This window comes from Atractosteus spatula, chromosome 7 (genome assembly GCF_055471065.1).
Source record: "Atractosteus spatula isolate fAtrSpa1 chromosome 7, fAtrSpa1.hap1, whole genome shotgun sequence".
Taxonomy (NCBI): Eukaryota; Metazoa; Chordata; class Actinopteri; order Semionotiformes; family Lepisosteidae; genus Atractosteus; species Atractosteus spatula.
In genome coordinates, this window is record NC_142712.1 from 40868234 (window position 1) to 40890634 (window position 22401).

The following is a 22401-nucleotide window of genomic DNA, read 5'->3' on the forward strand; positions in this document are numbered from 1 at the left end:
TTTACCCTGTGAGAACAAAAAGGCCTCAATAACTACATTTTCAGGTTGTCATGTAAAGATCCCCCAAAGCGAATGCAAAACCAATTTTATTTAAAACAATTACTTTATTGCATTTGCACCTGATTTTCTATCGGGAATAGCCAGCAGCTGGTGACAAACACACAGGAAGATCAATGCCTGAACTCTCCCTCCAGATCAATTATTATTAACTCTTCCATTGAAACAGAATCCAAATAATCAGTTTATGTTCCTTCTTCCCGAAGAGAAATCTTATTTTCCACACGCCCCTTCACTACTGCATCACAAATATTGCTTTGTGATAAACCTTTGTTTTGCAATGCCATTGTAAATTACAAATTGAATTTTGGAACTACTTGAGCTGCCCTTAGAATTTCTCTCTGTTTTATTCTGGCTCTGTCTGCTCTGCAGCTCCTCTGTTAAAGATGTCCACTTTCCATCTGGACACACTGTGACATTGGCTGCAAAGTGAATGCAGTCTGACACACTGGAATCCAGATGTAGGACTACTCTGCGTTTATTGTGGAGATACTGATGCATAACATTTTCTAGGCTATTTTCAGAATTTACAAATGTTTCCCCAATAATATTGAAGTAAAACTGCTGCAACTACAATTTCGTCAGCTGTCTACACCATTTGAAGACATGGTCACATGGTCCTAGTTACAGATCACTTGACCAGATTTCTTTGTGGTCAAAATGCAAACGTACTCCTTGTTCATGCTAATAGGAGATGGGAGTGAGAGTGCAGGTGACAGGTGGGATAGGCGGGGATAGATATCTCAGCTCTGGAATAACTGTCACGCTCTCACAAAGTCAACTGCATAATTCGTATAAACACCGGCGCATTCCCATGACCCCTGTCAATCAGACATCAGTCCGATCCAATTCCCGAAAAGTTAATCACCCTATCACGTCTTTCGCTTCCCACCCCACCTGCTGTTTAAACCTCCCCATCCTTCACTTCACCGTTTGGTATTAAACAGTCTTCTGTTTTCCTAGCTCCTACCTTTGAAACCTTGCGATCCCCTTTCTTCTTCAAGCCTCCTGGAAATGACACTGATTGCATACCCGACTACGTCTTCATCTCACCCTCTGGATTTGATTGTACTCTCTTACTGCCTCTCGGATACAACCCTGCCTGCATACCCGACTCCGTCTTCGCCTTGCCCTACTGGACTCGTTCACTACCCGACCTGCTTAGGGTTCTTCACACCACTCGTGACAATAACATCACAAAGCCTGAAGGTCCATATTCTACTAGCAGTCCGAACGTTTTATTGTGTGATCATTAAATATTGCCACAAGGAAGCGAGCAAAAGCACAGGATAGAAATTCGAATAAGAATATTGCTGGAGTGATTTGACATTTTTCAAGTTTGACAGCTGGACGAGATCCGTGGACCATATGGCTGCTGAAAGCCAAAGAAGCCAATTGGTCTCCTCTTTGCAACCTTTCTTGTGGTTTCATGTTCTTGCTTTGTGTTATGGTGTTCGGCATGTTCAGTAAGTTCAATACTGGGGTCAGTCGCACAAACATGGGAAGTTAGATGTAAGTAATTGTACTGATCCTTAATTTGGTGGCTGTATGAGGGGTGAGCAGTCTCACTTCTGGACAGCCACACTATGGTGGATCTTATGAAGCATCCTTAAATAGTAATTTCTGAAGACGTACAATAGTTTGCTGATGCACAAGGTTGTTCACTCAGATCGCTTTGGGCTGAAGACATGAAAATGCCCTGCAGGCTCCCAGCATGAAAGCAGGCCTCTCCTGACTTAACTGAGCAAAGTGCTTAAATTTTCACGAGGGAAATAATCCCGACCAGCCCGTGAAACTTGCTGGACGGTGGCTTTCCAGGAGCTGCAAGATCATTCAAACTGCTGAACAGTTCCCCAACATTACTGATACTAGAAATCTCACAATAATAAAGAAAACAGCACACAAGAAAGGTTTGCAACTACAGAGCGATGCCCCTCTGGACTTTCTCCCCTTTTAACCCACATACTGTAGATACAACTCCATCCAGGATCCTCACAATGAAGGCCTCTTACATATTCAGCAGTCTTTTTCAGAAGGGCCTGCTCATTTTGCAGGACTACCTTTTTATCTGGACAGCAGGTGGGGTGAGAGAAGCCAAGGCCCAGACTCTCAAACCTGCCTTGTGATCTAGAAGAGCAGTGCTTGGGGAGCCCTTCACCTCTGGCATCTCCGTGATGTGAAACTCTCCAGGACAATTAGCCAAGGGAAGAACACCTGAACGCTCCGCCTCTCCTCCCTGCGGTTCTCCCGGAGGCATCGGCGTGCTGCCGTTGCTAAGAGATTTTTTTTTCTTGTCTCAGCTGCGCCGCAGCTTCTCAATTGCACGTTTGAATGCGATCTATTCATGTAATTTAGCCCAATCAGAAAGACATCCACATTTAAATGATTGCATTTAACTCTGCTAATGAGAAACAATTATGGCTCTGATTGTAAACACCACCAAGAATCTAGTGGAACACATGGCTTATCCTGTATTATCCATCTGTCTGCATGTATAGCTCACCTCTTGCTCATTTTTTAATGCCTAGGCTTTGCTATCCCACAGTCCTTCAGCTGTGCTCCTGCCTGTCTTTACTGTGTCTAAATCCCATTTTGAATCCCATTCCTTCCACCCCGTCCCTCCGCTCCAGCCTCTACTCTAAGTTTACTCCGTTGGCCAGTTGTCATTTTCCCCCTCTTCGCAGAGCTCTAACTTACACCGGCCTTAAGCATCATGTTGAGCCTTCTAATTGCCAAAAAATATTTAATGAGCTGTTTTGTTACTGCATGTTTGAATTCTCCATTCCTTTTCATTCTATATGCCCACCCTGTTCGGAATCACCTGTGGCTTAAGACTTGTGGTTATTGAAATGCTGAGGGTGTAGCCGATCCTGGCAGGGATTTGAACTCATGCCAGCAGCTCTAAAGGAACGTACACACTCTCATCTCTGAAAGCTCCGGACCTGCTGACAACACAGAAACACACACCCTGTCACCCAGTGCAGATCAAAGGCATGTACTCATCACACTTTGGGTGTCTTTATCAGAAACCTCCACTACTGTTCTGGGGGTAGCAGGGTTGTTTCTTGTAAAAAAAGGGCTGGTGTACTACGTCGATGAGTTCCATCACATGAAAACCCCTCTAGCAGTGGGAGAAATTTGAAGAGATAATTAAGTTTTGGCGACTGTGTATCAATAAATATTTAGCAGTATTGCTTCTAAAAATCTAAAAAAAATAATGCAGAAGACATTGCTTTTTCGAGTACCAGCACTGTGAGGACAGTCGGTGTGCTGTGCCCATGGGATATTTTATGGAATCCTTGCAATACCCTCCCTCATTTCCACTTGCATTGACACTGAGAGTGCTTTGGAAGCCTAACTCTTGTCCATACTGTGTGTGGAATACAAACGCAGCTTCTGAGAGGTATGAGTTGGGATACCAGAAAGCATGCAGTAGGATGTGTGAATGTGGGTCATTCCAAACCGGAAGTAAAGCTCACCAGGTAATGCCTTATACTGAGCAAGGTAGGTACTGTGGAGTGGGTTAAAGTATTCAGGTGAGTGGAGTGGGGGTAATTGAGAGGTCCGATTGGTTATCTTGTCCTAAGTGAATTACACCTTCCCACATAGGTTGAGGTAGAGGCTTGTGCACGAGGTACTCTCTGCTGGCGGGGAGCCTATGCCGTAACACCTGCAGACTCACTTCATGGACGCACCCACCTAAAAGAGCCATAGAGTGGGAAAAGAAGGCTCCACAGGGAGCCACAGAACCCTACAGTAGAGGTAATACAAGCAGAAGGGGCGTCACATCTCCCTCTGATGCAGATGCCTAAAACAAGAGGGTCTTACCCTACCAGCTGACACCCCCCCTAGTCCTCCAGGGTTTGGGTAATCCTGTTCCCAGCTGGTCACATGACTCAAACAGGCACCGTCTGCCTCAGAGAGCACAAACTGTGCTCTGAGCAGGAGCTGGAAATGAAACTGCAAGGCGGGCTGGTTTGAAAGACCCTCAAGTTGACTGGCTGTGCTCTCAGGTCCCTCCTGCACTGGGTTTTATGTTGTGCTGCCTCCCAGCTCCCAACCCTTCCCCAGTCAAGCCATCTCATCCACCCCAAACCTTCAGTCGCAGTGACATGGATTGTTTTTTACTATCCATATTTCAGAAGATCCAGAAGCAGGAGAAAAAAAAACAAAAAGAACAAAACATGAAAAAACCCTGAGGCATGAAAAGCACTTTTGAAACAAAGATATCATTTGTCACTGGCTGTGTGTAAATACGAGAAGAAAAAGGAAGACATATCCTGTGGACATAATTCAAAGGACTTCAAACAGTCAGACAGTCATTTGAAATTCTGATGCGTTTCTATATTTGGGAAGGGAAGCAAGTGCCAAGCAATCGCAGGCGCAGAGTGTAAGGCCTGTCTTTTTTTCTGCTTGCTTTTTCTCGTCTCTCCTGCTCGATGCCCCGTATCAGCGGGGAAAAGCAGTCAGCATGTGTTGTGAACCGATTTCACCTGCCGACTCTGCCTCTCTTTCAAAGATGTCTGAAGTGCATATTCTTGCTTCTTGCGTCTAATCATCCACACAAATGGGAACAGTTTCAAACACGAAACGGGTGGTATGGTGTTAAACTACAAAAACATAACGTATGGGGCAGGAGCTAGAAGTTTCCATCGACCTGCCACAGCAGGGACGGGCTCCGCCAGTCCTCGAAGCGCCATCTGCGTTTTCATTCCAGCTCTGATCCTAATAATGTCATCAAGCTTGTTATTTGGAGAAGCAATCAAATCACTCGTGTTTAGGTCTGAATCAGTTGCTAATTGAAAAGTGATCGTAAAAACCAGCGGGAGTCCAGCTTTTGAGGAGTGCATTTTACCCCATCCTTGGTGTAGACAATGGGACGCAAGAAAAAAGCCAATAGAAGCCTGGGATACATCAAGAAGACGTCTTAAAACTCTATTTCTACAAACTCTAGAATTCTACAAACCTCACCTACTGTGGAATAATGTGTTTTCATCACAGTGCTACAGGAAACACATTGCTGCACTAGAGGCTGTATAAAGGCAAGCAGCCAGACTAATTCCTGGTCTGAAGGGAATGACATACGCGGACAGATTAAGTGAACTGAATCATTTTACTCTGGAACAGAGAAGATTACAGTAAGTGGGAACTTGATTCAGGCATTCAAAATTCTGAAAGCCATTGACCAAGCTGACACTGGGGACTTCTTCAAGATTAGCCACCATACAGGGACTGCAAGTGGAAATTAAGTTTAAGAGCTTTCAGGACAGAAAACAGGAGACACTTCTTTACACAGAGGACTGTGGGAGTTTGGAACCTAGATCCATGGTTGAACCCGATTCTGGGGGCCCTTTAAGAAATTACATGGTAGAACCATTGATGGATTATTAAATTACCAGCAGCCAAATAAGCATGATGAAACAAATGCCTGCTCTTCTTAACATCCTCTCTCTTTTAATTGAAAAACCTGAACAACTAAACAAAAATGTGCAGTCTGTCCATAGTATCCCATGGTTATAAGTGGTTTTCATAACACTATTCCACACCTTTTTGTGCCTTACCATTATTTTATAATTTACAGTATATAGGTTTTACCATGACATTCAGTAGAACACCTTAATGAAACCCTATAACTGCAAGAACTGCTGTTTTTCTCCTCAGAGCAATTACAATCAACACTGAGTTCTGCTGCCGGACCATTTCATTTGTCTCACCATACGCTCTCTACCGTCATTTCCAGTCAGGGAAAGATAGAAACACTTGCCAGGCTTCTGATAAAGCTTACATTGCAGAGAATGAAAAAAGTTTCTTTGCATTTTGAAGAGTAGTCACTAACCACAGGGATATTGCCAGCCCTGGGGCAGACAAACTGTGCATTTATTCCAACGCTGTCGATAGGCCACTGACCCCATGACACTCTGTCTTCACCCCCTTCTCCTGTGGGGATACAGTGCTAACAAGTCTCCTTCACTTCCTGTGTTCTCTCCTCACGGGGGTGAGTGACTGGGCTCTGTTTTACTGAGTGTGTGTCTCGAACTGGAGACCAGCCTTCACCCCTGTCCCACGCTGATCATCTGCATTTAATAAAAAAAAGGATGCAAGCAGCTCTATTTTTACAGCTATTTTTGTTCAGGCATTTTATTTGATTTCTATTTTATTCCTGCAAAGATCTGAAAGGACTGTTTCACCCTTGTTTGCTTCAGAGTTTCGCAAAAAGGAAGAAAAGAAGACTGAGCATGCCTCTCTCTTTCGTCTTCTACGTTTTGTCCACAGGCCTGTTTTTTTCAGTGGCTATAGTGACACCATTTTCCTTAAGATTTCTTTTTTATTTCTGTAGTATACACTGGAGGCATTTTATTTTGTTTTTGAGATCGAATCACTGACAGCTAGACAAAATTGTGAAGGCAAGTCATTTCCCCAATTTCAAAGCATTGCATACTCTGTTGCTGTATATGTATGGGATGCCTGTCCATCGCAGGGCAGACAGACACCGATATAAACACCCACACACTCACACCAGGACCAGCTTTTCCCAAAAGCCAATTAGCCTACAAGTATGAATTTGGACCGTGGAAGGATTCTAGAGCACCTGGTTAAAACCCACGAGAACATGGGTAGTACATACAAACTCAATGCAACATCTGAGACCAAGGTTTGGTCTGTATATGTACAGTATGTTTTGAGCATACACATCTTGCTCAAAGCCTCCACTTGCATTTTCTACTGTTAAAACAGCTTTGATCTTCTAGAACATGAACGCAGTAACTCAAGGTGAACTACACGTGAACAGCCCATAAGAAGTGCTGTAGCAGCTAATCCATCACATTTACCTATCAGATCTGATTAACCAACTGTCAGGTGCTCCTCATCATTAACATCTTATGTTCCCCTCTACACATCCATTACAAAACACTATATGTACAGCTTAATGCAGATCTCTCAGGATTAACTATGAGTTTAAAACCAAAATGGCTTTAATAAAGGAGAAACATTTTGTGAAAGGGCAGAGCAATACCAAACGTTATCATGTAGCAACTTTCTATATTACAGTATATATCAAGAAAAAATGTGATCACTGCTTCTGTGTAGCTGGATGAGGTTTATCTGAAAAAAAAAACCAAACAAATGATCCTACAATCATTTAAAACTAGTGTGCAACAAAAACACTTCACTTACTTTTTCAGTGATTTGTACACTGCATTTCAACCGGCTCTTAAAAACCTGACTTCAAATTCTGCCTTTTGTGTAGATAAACCCATAATTACACATACAGAAAGGAAGAATGTCACCACAGCATTGTGATATGACAAAAATAAAGAACAAATTCATACTGAAAGCACCTGGTGACTTCATTTAAAAAGATCATATCCCTTGAAGATGCTATGATTTGTAGTTTGAAGGGCAACTATATTTATAAACCTACACAAACTATCAAGTATACGTAGTGTATTCATATATCATGGAGTATGCAGTGTTTTTGCAGGTGGAATAAACAGTAAAAACATTATATAGAATTCCCACAAACAAATAAGTATTCCAAAAATTCTGTAACTTAGCCTCAATAATCACACTTTTATTGCTTTTCTTACATTATAGCAGACTAATACCAAGGCATCCAAATATGTAAGTTTATGGTCTGCTGTTAAGACTGTCTCACATCCAATTATTCTGTTGTTAAGGAGAAAACAGCACCAAGAACACAGTCAGGTCATTGTGATGCTGCACTGATGGGTGAAACCAATCTAAAGCTGAATGTCTGGACGACGTATTTGTCTTTGAGGGTCCTAACAGTGCAGTCAGCTGCTTATGATGTTATTTTTCTTTAAATTTAAAATGTTTCTTTTCAACCCCTGGGCTCAATAATTATGCCTTCATCTATGACTAACTCTTCCAGTCTTCATCTGTTGAATTCTAAAACATGGTTGTGTATGTAAAGCATGAAACCTTTTTGGTATTAAAAACAGTAGCCCAGGGAATAAAGACTATTTGGATTAAAAGGGAAGAACTTACTAATTACAGAGTGCAATTTAAAAGGAAAGGCTGTGAATAATTTTACACCAAAATAACCATGCTCATTCTTTAACACAAATCTTCAGCAGTTAACAAATCCACACATTATATCAACATTTTATCATTATATCAACACTTTACAGTGAATAATTAGCAATGTAATAAATAATGCACCTGATACCATGTTTTAGAATAGTTGCTTCAGTGCCATCATTCAATATAGCCAGTAAAAGGCTCGATTAAAAAAAAAACAGTGGTTAACAGATGAGGTTAGAATGGATACTCAAGAAAGAAAGTGTTGCTTAGCTAAACTGTAGTCTATCTAAACAACACATAATAATGGCTTTAGTACTATCGTCAGCATCCTACTGACAAGAATCAGGCTCTTATTTGCCCAGCAGGGATTGTTGCTGATTTCCCTAGAGGTGAAAGAGGGTTAGGGTGGCGGATGTAGACAGTCCTACCAAAACAAACCGAGAGCAACTTCAGGTAACCAGCGCTCATAGCGTTCAAGCAGCTTGAGTCCTTTTTATTTTGACTTTTTTTCCCCCAGATTTCAGCAGGGAAAATAGTGCCTTGTGAATGCACTCACAGCGCAAATTGGAGCCACCTCAGCTAAAATCACAGCCAATTAAACAGCGTGCGGAGTGGGGCTGGAACTCTGAAAATTACACTCATTAGTCTTCCGTACGGGTCAGGGAAGGAGGATTCCATTTAATGATCATTCCCAGAAACAGAACAAGCCTCATGGAGCAGGACAGAAATAGGAAAGCAGAGCGGATTCACAGGTGCTGGTCTCATGATTGCATGCTGAGCAGGTTTTCCGCTATGCAAACAGATCCCTGCGGAATAACCGGAAGCCTGTCTTGTTGTCTTGTACATTCCCCTCTCTAAATATTCATAGTGGACATCTCCAGTGGGCATCTTTGGAATTAACTCCAAAACATGAAGCGGAAGACACAAGTGGAAACTACAGGAAAGTGCATTTATAACTGAGACTGGGACTGAGACTACACAAAGGGTGGTGGGAGTCGGAAACAAACTGCTTACCCACACTGTTGAAGCAGATACCCAAGAAACAGCTGGATGAGAGCCTCAATGAGCTAGATGGGCTGAATAGTCTCATCTTGTTTGCAACCTTTCTTCTGTTCTTTTTCATGCTTTCCCATGCTTCGCCCTCAGCTGTTCAAACCCATGGTTTAATTCTATGCATTATATTTTTGGTTTTCGTTATCAAAACTAGCTACAACACCAGAAGCATGCAGAGCTTACAACTAAGACTTCGCAGTATAGCGCAGTGCTCTGAAACAGGTGGCCATGTTAGTTAATCCAAAATTCTTAGGGGGTGCAGGCTTTTCTACAAATAAACACTCTTATCCAGACCTGCTTCAGGAGGGTGGAGCTTGGCTTTTGTTTCACTTTCAGACGGACAAGTTGGACTGGCTGGGCTCCAGCATAACAGCCGATATGAAAGCGGAGCTGCTGAAATAATGTGTCAAAAAAGCTTCACTCTTTATGGGATTGATTCTGTGTTGCTTTACGCCTAGATCTTTCCACATCAGGCCTGCACTGCCACCCTAGTATCTAAAAGCTCCCTTTCATTGCACCTGCTCTGCTCTGGGAGCCTGAGCTGTGCAGACAGCAGCACTGTCCTCTAGACAGCAAGAGGAGCCAGTGGTGGGCAATGTGGCCCACGGCCTTCCTCCTTGTCCAGTGACCTCTTTATTACCAATATTACCAATACGGCACAGCGGTTAAAGGCATGCAAAAATGTCAAAACAGTCAAAAAAACGAATAAAGCATCAGTAAGGAGTCTCACCAGAAACCCTTTAACAAACAATGCCTGAGAAAGACAGAGCATTGGAAAATGCTCTTGCAAAGGAATTTAGGTTGACACAACAGAACACAGCTGGCACTGATTCTTTGGAGCTGGCATTAAGCAGTGCAGGAGCAGCAGCTGAAGACAATTTCTTTCTATGGTTAAAGAGATCCTTATAGGTACCAAGAGAACAATCACATCTGCTCCAGTGCACAGCACTTCCACACTTTCTGGTAGATAACTTTCGTTGGAACAAAGCTGTTAAGAGAATAGTCCTGAAGCCTAACAACTGAAATCCCATAAGGCAATAATGTTGTATCAATAAGGCATTTATTCTGAGTTGCACAATTGAACACATACATCACTTTAAGCAGCTTTGTCCACTAGGTGGCACTATGTTCAACATCTCGGTAGGACATTGGTGACAAGGCATGTCTCCACTGGTGAGGACTGCATTTCGTACTGAAAGGGAACCAGGTATCAGTCAAAGGCAGGCTTGGATTGTCCTGAATCCTTAAAAAGTATACTATGAGACCTTCTCTAGAGACCACACTAACTTCAAAGCAAGAAGCAGCAACACAAATTGCATGAATGTTCAGAATCAAAAATTAATCATTATAGCCCTTAAAATTTTGAACACATGAAGGCTAGGAGTGATACTGAACATTTTCCTGTTTCATCTCAAAATACTTCCATCCTTCATTGACAGAGAAGATCACTTCTGCAGAACACGTCCATCTTTGGAGGGTACTTATAGCTCAACACCTTTCAGGTGTGTGAGGAACAATTTAATCTCAGTTTCAATTCTGTAGCACAAAAATGAGAAAAAATGTCAGCAGGTTGGTAAGCCCGAGTCTTAACAGTAATGGCCAGTGAGAGATGAAAAGGATCTTTCCTTGCTGTAGTTATGACTTCAGATTCAGGACACAGAAAAGATACAGAAAATTGGGTATTGGAGCAAAATCCACTGAGAATTACCAGCCTTTCAGTACAACAACTATTCTTTCTGTACATTGTCTGCCAGGGCACTGCGAGTTCCAAATGACCAGACACTCCAACCTTATTCAACTGCAGCAGTATTAAAGAAAAACATCCTACCTAGTATTTTGTAAGTTTCTTTAGAAAAGGTCTGCACAAATTCTGCAAAGGAAATAAATTACAGTGTAAGTGAGGCTGCATATCCATTTTAAAACTGCAGGCTGCCATCTTCATTTACGGGCTTAAACTTAAATAGGTTTCCCTGTGTGCCGAAATACCACATTGATTCACATATCTGTCTTCCAATATATCACTGAGGCACAGGAGCAGAGGCAGATGTCAGCCTGGATTTGTTTACAGTCTCCACATGGTCTCCGGTAGCTCTCTCAGCTGCAGAACCAGTAAAACACAGAGGGAGTATTTTCTACTTACCTGTTTCATCATCCCATAGGACAGCAAAGAGTCCAGCATCCTCTTTTGCTATTTTATAGGAGCAGGATTACTTAATTAACCACCTCTTTACAGGTTTTGTTTGTCAACGTTGCACAACGAGACTATTTCTTGCTCGGCTATAATGATCGGAAGGCAGCAAAGGCTTCTGAAATGGTCGGGTGGGGGTTTGGGAGAGGGGCCTAGATGGATCTTGTCGATCAGGAATTCCATTAGCAGAACGGGCCTGCTGACAGATAAACAAATGACGATACGGAAAGACTAAATGCTCTGTGAGGACTGCGTGCTTAAAACGATTTAAGGCAATTGGCGAGAGAATTGTGTGGGCCATGTTAGACAAGTACACAATGCAAATGTGTTGTTTATCCACAGCTCTCTTTCAGCTTGTAGAAATCTGTGCTCTTTACAGGGATTTGAGTTCTTTTTTGATCCTAGTATCCTAGTTAAAAATGAATAATTAAATAATTTGCTGCGGACTTTGATTTTAAGCCATTTTTACATCATCATACGTTTGTACAAAAGGACACCTGACATATCTGCAGAAGCCTCCATCCTCGGGGGAGGGTTGGGGGGGGGTCAATTATTCTTTTCAAACGCAGACAGTTTATTGGTATTCGGAGGAGATGTGGGCGCTTGCAGTCTCCCAGCATTCCCCTGTGTGCGTTACCTCGTGTCACTTGGCGCCCCCGTTCCGTTTTGATCCGCTTGACGCCTCTTGACCCCTGCCCGGGGATGACATTCTGGGTGAGCGGCAGACAGCGCCGGCGAGCTCTGAGCGAGTCGGCCCGTCTGTCGGCCCCGTCTGCCCCTCTCCTGCGTTCCGCATCGCCGCCCCGGGATGACAAACCGCCAGGCGACCCTGGGTCAGTGGACATTCATCCACATCATCGCGGCACCGGAGGTGCTTCCCAAAGCGGAGGGCGAGCTCCCACACAGGAGCACGGAGTCAGAGAGGAGCACTCGCTCTGTGTTTGAAGCACAGGCGCACAGCTGCTTCAGCCAAGGAGAAGCAAAAAGGGAGTCGTAATGTGTGTGGATGTGGGGCCCAACCACAGGGAGGAAACCGAGCAAGCTTGCATGCACACAATGTTGTGGGCATCACTGAAGAATCAGAATGGATATTGGAGGAAGGAGCTGATAGGAGATCTGGGAAGAAATATGGGGAATAACTGGCATTGCTCTAAGCTGCATGTGCAAATATTAAAACATTTCTCAGCAAAGACTAGGAATTCTCTGTGTTTCATTTGTTATAATTCAAAAAGGATGCACTGTGCTATAAAACCTTATGTCACCTAAATCTCTCTCACACACCACCAAAAAATTCACAAAACCCACAGGTCATCTTGAGACCTGTTCTTTTTAAAAATCTGATCTGTGTTTCTGCAATATGTGATGCACAATTAATAACGAGCAGCCTGATTGATATGATTCTAATCCTCTTTCATTGCGCAGCACATCAAGAACTGGTAGTGAGCTGCATCAGTGCAACTGGTGCTTGGCAGGATATAGGCGCCTTAAAGCAAGCAGATTCATTCCTGGGACACAGCCTGGTGTCAGCCTGATTGGCTTCACTCCACTTTGATCATGCATGTCAGTAGATGCGGGCGACAGGCATGCTTTCACTGAAGGTCAGTGGAACAGCCTCTGATAAGGGTTTAACTGCCAAGGAGGAAAAACACTCCTGCACCCCTCTGAATGTCAGAAAGACCCTCACCCTTTCCCTGATGCCAGACAGACCTGTTGTGAAACTCCTCTTACTTTTGTATTGACAGAAACGAAGGCCTTCAGTCCTTCAACAACAAACTGACCCAGGGCCTGCAACATAGAACACTCTGAAAATCAGCTTAATTGTACAGCATATATAAATGCAATCACTATTTTTTATGTGTCCCTGTATACTCACTCACACTGAGTCTAAAGAAAATATGGGAGCAGATTAACAGTTTATACATTAAGTGGCAGGGTAAAGACACCCCTTTCCCAGGACAAATAGACAGATGGATTCTACAGTTCAAGGTCTAAACCATCAAGCAGCACAGCCTATTTAGGGTTGACATTGGCTCTTTCACAATGTGTTATTGAAATAACACCACTTTGAAACAAAAAGGCCACCAGTCCCACTACAATATCTGTGCCAGTTCTGTAAGCTGGGAGACTCTTCCATGTCCAGAAGCTTGGGCAATAAGGGATCTTTTTAAAAGAAAAAATCTTATTCTGTGCCATGTTATATTCTACATGCAATGAAAGGATTGCTAAGGGGTGACAAATGCAGAGCTACCTTGAAGGAAGCTAACTAAGTCACAGACACATGAGTCAAGTCTTTGTCCGGGTAGCATTTGCAGGTGAAATTTCATAACAACTATTAGTTTATTAATAAATCATTATGAGCTTCATAACTGAAAGCATTCACCGATTTGAACAGCTGTAGCCACTAGGCGGCACTGCCCCCGCGAGTCGGGAGCTCCAGTCATTCGCTGGCAGCGCAGTCACAGGTGGGTATGAATTTATTGTGATTCTAGAAACCTGAGGTGTTGAGGTCGGCTTTAGGAGCCACATTAATTTATAATACAGGAAAGCGAGAAGCAGCAGTACATCTGCATACAGCTGTAGCTGTAAAAAAAGACAAATGATTCTAATCTCTGCGTTCGAACGCACCCCACACACGCGCACTTGCTCTGCTGTTGTGTCCAACCTGCGAAAAGTGTACAGCATATATCCTGTAAACCTGTTAAAACATTTATGACACGACTTGTCAAGAGCCGAGGGGAGTGGGGGAGCCCACCTCATTTCTGTCTGCCGGCTGCTCCCCACTGTGCCACTGGGGAAAACGAACAAGCAGCAATTACAAGCGAGGCTGCAGCGAGGAGTGACAGGGGAAGGCAGACTGCACGGAGGGGAATGAGACAGAATGAATGGGAGAGGGTGAGAGAGAGCAGGAGATGCAGTAAGAGGGACGAGAGAGAGAAAAAATACAAGGAGAGAGAGAGCAGGGGAGACGAAGAAAGTGGAGGGTGGCGAGAGGGAGGAGACAAGCCTGAGAGGAAAGGGAAAAAAATCTCAGCTGAATTCTTCTCCAGTTTACCTCTCTCTGCTCAGCCGCGCCAGCCTCTGACAGCAGCGCGCAGAGGAGGAGAAACAGAGACGCGAGAGAGGGAGCCGGAGACACACAGCTCTGTCCTCCTCAACTCGCCCACACACCGTCAGAAAATAAAGGGATGTTTTGTGTATTGGGTGGGGGGGAGAGATTTCGGTAAAAGCCCGGGAGATGCACTGATGCCCTGATGTGGGGAGAAGAGAAACCGATTAAATAGAAAAACCCAAAAGAAGACATAAGGCAAACGGGAGGACAGGAGGATCCGAGGATGCTGTAGTATTCTGCCTCTTCTCACGGTAGGGAAGTTTATTTTGTTTCAATATTTTCAGTGCTAAAGGATTGGTTTGCGTTATGGGCAAAAACCGAAAACCAGACGGAAAACTGTAACTCCTTGCGTGTATTTGAATTCCAGGCAAATAAACACGCAGGCAGAAAAGGAACGTACAGTGAACCCTCTTTGCTCTAGGGTGCTGTTGCTCGTGGATTGCCACTGTTGCCAGTTTTTGCCCGCATGACAAACATCCACGTCTGATTCTGCAGTTTCGGATTGATGCATTGAAAGGGAAGAAAAGGGGGTTCGTTTTCGCAGTTGGGCTGGCAGACTCCTGTTTCTTTTCAGCGCTTCGTTATTTACCCTGCGCTTGTTATGTTAGTGGGGAAGGGAAACAGTGTCACAGGTAGCTTGGCCGCCTTAAAGCGTTTTCATGTATTATCGTTCACTTCAAAACGAAAAATGAAAATGCATCACTCAAAAGGGACATTTCCAAATGCCCGAATCCATTCCTAGTGCGTAAATAATGGAGGCTTTATGGCCCCCAGCATAATTTTTAGGAGCGACAGAGTTCCGTTTTCTCGTGTCTGCTGTTTTACCGAGCAGAGCTGTAAGTAACGAGGGAACGATTCCACTGTCGCTGTCATCGGCTCAGGCTCGCCTGCCTACGTCGTTTCAGTATTTCCCCTGGTATCGCCGGAGTCCGCCTCGGCATATTGAAGGCTCCTGAATGCTCATCCGCTATACAACATCGCGCAGACGTCAGTCTGCATAGTGTGCTCTTTGTGAGGGGGGGTTAGAAATGCGTGTGGGTGTCTACGGTAAAGGATTTGTTCCAAGAACATGTATGTGCGTGGTTGTGCAATAAATGTAGGCGTGCTGTATGCTGTTATTGCCGAACATGTGTGCGCGCGAACGTGCTCAGTGGGAGAGCTTATCGCTTTGCGCGAGCGTGTGTGTTTTTCGCGGGGTGGGTGACTCGAGTCCGTGAAAGAAGGAACAGGTGTATCGTTGTAAGTCGTCCTGTAACACGCGCTACAGCGCACGACAGAGCGTGTATAGGTATGGCCGTTACAGAAAGAGGCACAGCAGGATTAGACACACACACTCTCAGCAAGACTGTTTACAGCGAACAACAAGGTCTCATTTTTTTTCACGTAGCCCACGCGTATGATTCCACTGTGCCCGGAGAACATCCAGCCACAGTTAACGGGTCTTAAACGTCACAAAATACAGAAGCGAAAAACGTATGATATACTGTATACAGCATTGAAATTAAAAAAGGAGGTAGGTGTTGATTCTACCCACATGAAAAGTTTTTAAAAAGCATCCTCGCTAAAGAAAAGTAGGAAGAAATATAGCTCTGACCACATTCCACCGACACCCCGCAATCAAAGCCTTGAATAGGAGACGGGGACTTTGCCAATTTAAATTTTCAGAGAGTAACGGTGGAATTCCGAATGCGAAGAAATTCAGAAAAATAAATCAATGCAAATAATAGTGAGAATAAGACTGGGACTCTTAGCTTATGTTTACACTTTGGGTCAGCAAACAGGCCTAAGACGGTGCGAAAGTTTGTTTTACGACACGATGATGTTCTGCTGTATCCGAGAAGACTCATTTATGTTGCCATCCGAATACTGTGTTCATCTGGGTTGAGATTTATCTTCCACCCTTATGCAAACTACAGAAATGAGTGCTAAACTGAGACAAACCACGATGTCGCCCCTAATCCATATTAAATTCCATCTAAAACACGCAAATATAAGTAGTAACAATTGTTAGAGGAAGAGGAAGAATTGGTGGTATGTCCAAGTCCATCTTTTCAGTTCGGATGACTTCTTTCACCTTAATTTGGTACGAGACACAGCGAAGATAATAAAGTCTTCATTATTTCATTAACATAATAATCACCCCCCAGAAAAAAAAATCATTGCCGTGATTTAACCTCGTAACCTCGCGAGCTGCTCACATCAAAGCTGAAAAGTCCCTATAAGAAAGTGCTCTTGTCGTTATGCTATTGCTTTGATTGGATTTGCAATTAGATTTCTTAATTTTCTGGCATTCGTACAACGTCTTTAAATCAGCAGTCTGACAGAGTTCTGCTGTATTACTGTCATTTCCAGTTGCTCTCCTCTTTTGGGGTGCGTGATGAGATGGAACAATAGCTGGCGTTTCATGATTTTATCCCGGAGCGCAACGACGATTCCGATCTCCTGCTCAGCGTGTAGGCTGTTAATTGGACAGATACACCTCCTCAGATGAGTGTACTGGTACAACAGGGCATCAAACACATGATAGGCACCCCCCCTTCCCTAAGCCAGCAGTCTTTCTTCTGCAACTTGTAGGATTTAGACACTGTAAGCAGTTATTTAGCAGACGTGCAGAGGTTTGAGAAAGTACAACATCTAAGACGCCCGCTGCCGAGTCGCTCGAAGTAGCACTTCAGCGCTATACTTCATCTGAAGACGGGGCACAGGCGGTTCACTCACCCCCTCAGAGGAGGTACACTGACGGGTCAGTGACGGAGCAAAGGTTTGAACCAGGAACCGCTGCGTGGCGAAGCCCTTTTTTCTTTAACCGCCCAACACACGACCTTAACATTACTCCCTTGTTACCAGGTGGTTTTCAAAACCCGTTTGAGGTTGTTGTTTTTTTCAAAATAAAGAAAAGATACTTTAAAAATAATGACACTGTAGAACAAACTATGGGCTTCGTATAACATTCCTAGCAAAGCAAAGTTCATTGTAAAGGTACAGTATAGGTCCGTGCATTGCACAGGGCTTTGTATTTGAGGCGTGAAGGGTAGCAAATTGCCATACTGTCAGGGTCTTACTTTGAGTGTCGCAAATTATTACTGTGTTCTCAACCGGTCACACACAGAAATTCGAACACCATCAGCTTGGGTTATTGCATGATCCATACTGCACCTTTGCAATCCCAGATATTACCTGTTTATACAACAATGGATTTGACCCTGAATAATACCCATTGTTGTAGAAATACAGTGGCATGGTAACCTGACAGTGTCATCGTCTCACAGCGCTTACACACTTCTTTCTGGTTTCATTTCATTCGCAAAACCCTGAATTGGGGTGTTGGCCCATCTTCCAAACATGCTGGTGAGGTAAGCTAGCGTTTCAGAATGTTTGTGTGTGCAGGAGTAAGTGGATTTTCTGATACCGGATGGGTAGCTGGATAGTTCTCAAATGGGTTTCTGGTATGGCCCTGAATCTAGTAGCATCAGGGCAGAAGTCTTCACATATGACAGCGTTAATGCCTTGCAATGTGTAAAACATACAAATCAGCCACTGAGGGTTCTCAGCGACTGCAGCATGCAAACAAAATCACCAAAAGCCAAGACATTCTCCTTTGCCAGGCTTGAATGTTTACCATCAACCCCTTGGTATGTCAGCGCCTCCAAACTGAGCCCTAGAGTAGTAAAATCTCCTGAGTCATAAGGTCTGTGATTTACTCCCACTCCATCCTGCTTCATTACAAAGTTTGGAAACTGCCTGATATTACCTAATAGCAGTTGTTTTTTCCCTACTGTTTGAGTTGCTTTGGTAGAACGCCTCAAGGATGTACGATGCTCCAGCTTCTATATAAACATCTGTTTCATCATTACCATTGTGTTACACTTACTAACAAGCCTTGGACATGACAGAGCAGATGCTTCCAAGCGTTTAAACACTGTACAGACAGCCTGGTACCACCCCCCCAACCACCACCACCAATTAAGACATTCATTAGAGACAGATGTTTAGCTTATTTTTTTCCCTAAACTATAGCATTTTTGCGTCTTCTGAAATGTTGAATGAAATAGGACCCTAAAAGAACTTTGCAAGCAAAAGCAGAACAGTACTGTAATTGATCACACAGTGATGGGCAGTGATCATGGAGCTAAAGAGAAACTAGATGCTGACACTCCAGTACAGTGTCAGTATTGGCTTCTGGGCTGCGAACCCACAAACAGCAAGAGTTCCCCCTGCCCAGCTGTGCAGTTGCTCCTGAACTGAGCCTTGAACTCCACCATCAGTTAGTTGTGGGATGTGTGAAGGCAAGTTGACCAAACCTTGCCACTAATCTCTTTGGCAGCTCTGTGATCTTAACACATATCCACCGCAGGCTAAACAGAGACCAGTAAACTGACATTCACAGGTTTTCTGACCTAGATGGAAGCCCCAGAGACCTGCACAAGGACAAGGCTGGAGAAATTCGAGCTGTCACCTTCCTCACAAGTTTCAAAGCACTTTTTTCCTCCTTTTTTTAATCACCAAGAGGTGAAAGCACCCCCCAACCCCCCCACCTCTGTCTCTGTGTGGTTATTGCTCTGCTGTACCGGAAATGGCAACCCAGTGGAAGAACAGCCCCCATAGCCGTACGAGCACAAACATTAACTTTGTATTAATAACACCAAAATAGAGAGACAAAAACAGGGGCAGCCAAAACCAAATCCTCAAACTGCAGGCCGTAGTAACAACACAGAGATTCTATCAAAAAAAGAGCCAGTTAAGGACATTGCGAAGCAATATTAAGATTGGCAAATGCGCGCTTCTTGTCTTTACAAATTAAGAAAGGTTTAGCAGATAAGGCTAGGGACTCACCGTGCCAGTTATTTCTGTGAGCTGTCTTTAATTACCTCTGCCCAGAAGAGGTCTTCCCCGTGTGTCGGCAGCCTTGACTTATCTGGATCGGGCTGCCTGCTAAAAGCCCCAGGCTGAGTTGTATCTGGGACGTCTAAGAAGCACGGCTCATGGAGAGACAAAAATGTCTTTTTTTCCGAGGCGCTCAGATCCAAGAGGTTCCAGGACGCCGTCCACAAAGGCAGAGACAAGCCAGAAGATGCAAGACAGGGAAACTGTGTCAGGTCTTTAAGGGGAAATGAATGTCATCACAACTGAGCGCATCGTCTGTGACTCCAAACACTCAGTCATGACATATCCAATAAGAAACACTGTACTTGGAGAATCCCCTCAAAACAAGTCAGCTGAAGCAGCGGTCCAGTAATGCATTTTGATGTTCATCTTCTTCAAAGTACTGTTGCCAACTGGTCCCCAGATCAGCTGGACACCATGAGGCATTAAATCCTTTCATTTCTTTTCCTGTTACAACCAGCTACTCAAAATGAGGCGATGTGAACTAGAGAAGTGCATTAATTACCAGAAGGCAAAAGGCAGCCCATAATATAAAAGTAATTGTTTAAAAGACATGGATCAAATGCAAAATATCAAAGGTAACTTTCATTTTCATTCCATGTTACATTATGGTATTTTATAGCTGTCTAGCTATAATTAAGCTGAATTTAAATAATAATAACAATAATAATAATAATAATAAACTTTATTTTCTATAGCACCTGAGGTGCTATTGTGTTTCATTTTAGAGGTAATGTAAAACTGCTGTCCCGTCTGTCCTGTACAATTGATCTGGAGCCTGTAGAAAGCCCTACATAAAAAAAAAAAACACTTGGGCAGGTTTGGCTTGTTCCGGTAGAGTTTAAATTAAAACCTAGAGCCTGGTTTTACAGTGTAGTAATTGCTAGTATACACCTGGCATACTGTGCTTGCTATCAGACTTCTTTATTAACATAAAATTGTGTAGTTAGACTTGAAATTAGAGAATCAAACACCTCCATTACTCAAGGTTTAAATAAGAAAAAATGTAATCCTATGAAATATGTTAGAATACTTCACACATATAAGGATTCAGGATAATAAATATAAATCTTCAATGTGAGATTGCCTTAATTCATTTATTAGTAACATTCCCATTAAGTGTTTCAATTGTAATGTCCTTTAGAATGCAGTTATTTCTTAGCCTGCAGCCATTCTGAATTACGTGTATTGAAGCTTTTGGAGAGCTGGCCTTCTGTACAGCGAGCAATATCGTCCCTGAGTTTAGCAGCCCTCTGCATGACCTCCTTTTTATAGCTCATTGGGAATTCTATCTATAAAGTGAATGCAAAAGAAGTATCCATATTTTCTCACTAAAGAGGCTTGGCTGACATTTCAGAACTTTGCAAGCAGATGCAAAAGAAGGGAGAAAGGGCTTATGAGCTGCGGTGGCATTTTCCAATTACGAGTTACGAGGGAAGCTCCTTGCCTTGTGCAATGCAATTACTAAAGGGTATCATCTGCACCTTCTGTGTTTCTAACTAAAAGAAGACAAGGAACATGTCTGCATTGTTGGATGTAATTTTGGTAACATTAACAGATGCATCCCTTCTGCAAAAAAAAAGTTCAATTTCTATCCCCAAAAAAGCTGGAAACGATAGCCAGGGATCTGCTGTGGAACTGATGGACCTTGTCGGAGCTTCAGGAACATCTGTCCAAGACAGACGGGACACTTCCTGCAAGCTCCCCGCTGATGAGAGCTAGGTTTCTTTTCTTGTGCATTATGGACCAAAAACAGGAAGAAACCTTCTATTCCACCTTTCAGATTCAGCGCGACCAATTAAAGTAAACAAACAGCTTTCATTCTGCACAGGTCTGTCCTGGGAGAACTCGGCCTAAAGTATTTGCTCTTCAGCCTCAGAATAAAGACATAATAAAGAATAAAGACATCATCCCTGTTTTACTTAGAACTCACATAACAGCACAGAACACCCTGGGTAGCGAATTGATGATAATGTTAAATGCCCTAAATGCCCTAATTAAGAAAACAAGTATCAGCATTTAATACCGATGTTTCTTGTTATGTAACCAGATTCTGGGCTATAATCCTCTCATAAATACTGTCTTTTTCTGGGGTTTTTGAGCTTCCCTTAAAATAGGCCTTAACACTGTTTATCCTATTATTACAGCAGGTACGGCAGCCAGGTGGACCTGAGGTTAGGGCTCTAGATTCGCAGTTGTGGGCTCAAATCCCAGGTGGGACACTACTATTGTATTCTTGAGAAAGATACATCACTCATATTGCTGCAATAAAATACCCTTTTCTTTAAATAGCTGTGTAAATGGGTTCCAGTGTGTGTCATTTTGGATAAAGGGGTCAGCCAAATTAATTATTATGCCTATCATGCCTATTCTTCCTAAGTACTGTATATTCATGTGATAAACTAAGTGAGGCCATCAAAATCAGTTTGCACACAATTCAGATTCCAACCCAAGCCAGCTATTGTTAATCCAATGTGGTGTGCCACCAGCACATCCAATTCCTGGTGGAAAACAAGGATAGGAAGTCACTTGTGCACTAAACCCGAGAGGTATTAGATGGGGGATAGGGTTGACAGAACTGTCAATGGTTACCAAAATGTTGCCTAATTTTCTGCTCCATTTCCCTTGTAACCCCGGTGCCGTCTCCTTCAATCACGACGCTCTCATGTTTCCAACATCTTTAACAAGGTAGATCGATCCAGTATGAAATGACTACCTCCCTGTCGATGGCTCTGGGAGCCTGTTCTTCGCCCCAAGGGGAGCTGTTTTGTTAGCCGTCTTTGTGTTGATTGACATCGACACACACGCGTGCCTCTGGGAGCTGTGGCCCCATGTTCCCACAGCGCCAGAGGAAAAAGGGAAGTCAGATCTTAATGGGTGAAAGAAACCCCTCAGCACCCAGGGGATCATCGTCACAGTTTCAGTGCTTGTCTGATGTTACGGCATCGGGATTGGAAGGCACTCGGTTTTATCCTGTTATGTGTACTACTGTAGGCTTCAATCAAGGATACATGCTTTAGTATGGAGTTAACAGCTGGGAGACGGCACAGGATACAGGCAAGTG

At 43.4% G+C, this 22401-nt stretch overlaps 1 protein-coding gene across 1 annotated transcript in view; it reads left to right on the top strand.

The window, feature by feature from the left end:
• The first annotated feature begins 14185 nt into the window (after window positions 1-14185).
• Window positions 14186-22401, top strand: part of lrrn2 (leucine rich repeat neuronal 2) — a 54221-nt gene continuing 46005 nt past the window's right edge. Inside the window, exon 1 of the mRNA XM_088920858.1 lies at window positions 14186-14704. The gene's annotated coding sequence lies outside the window, so the exon portion shown is untranslated. The remainder of the gene's footprint in view (window positions 14705-22401) is intronic.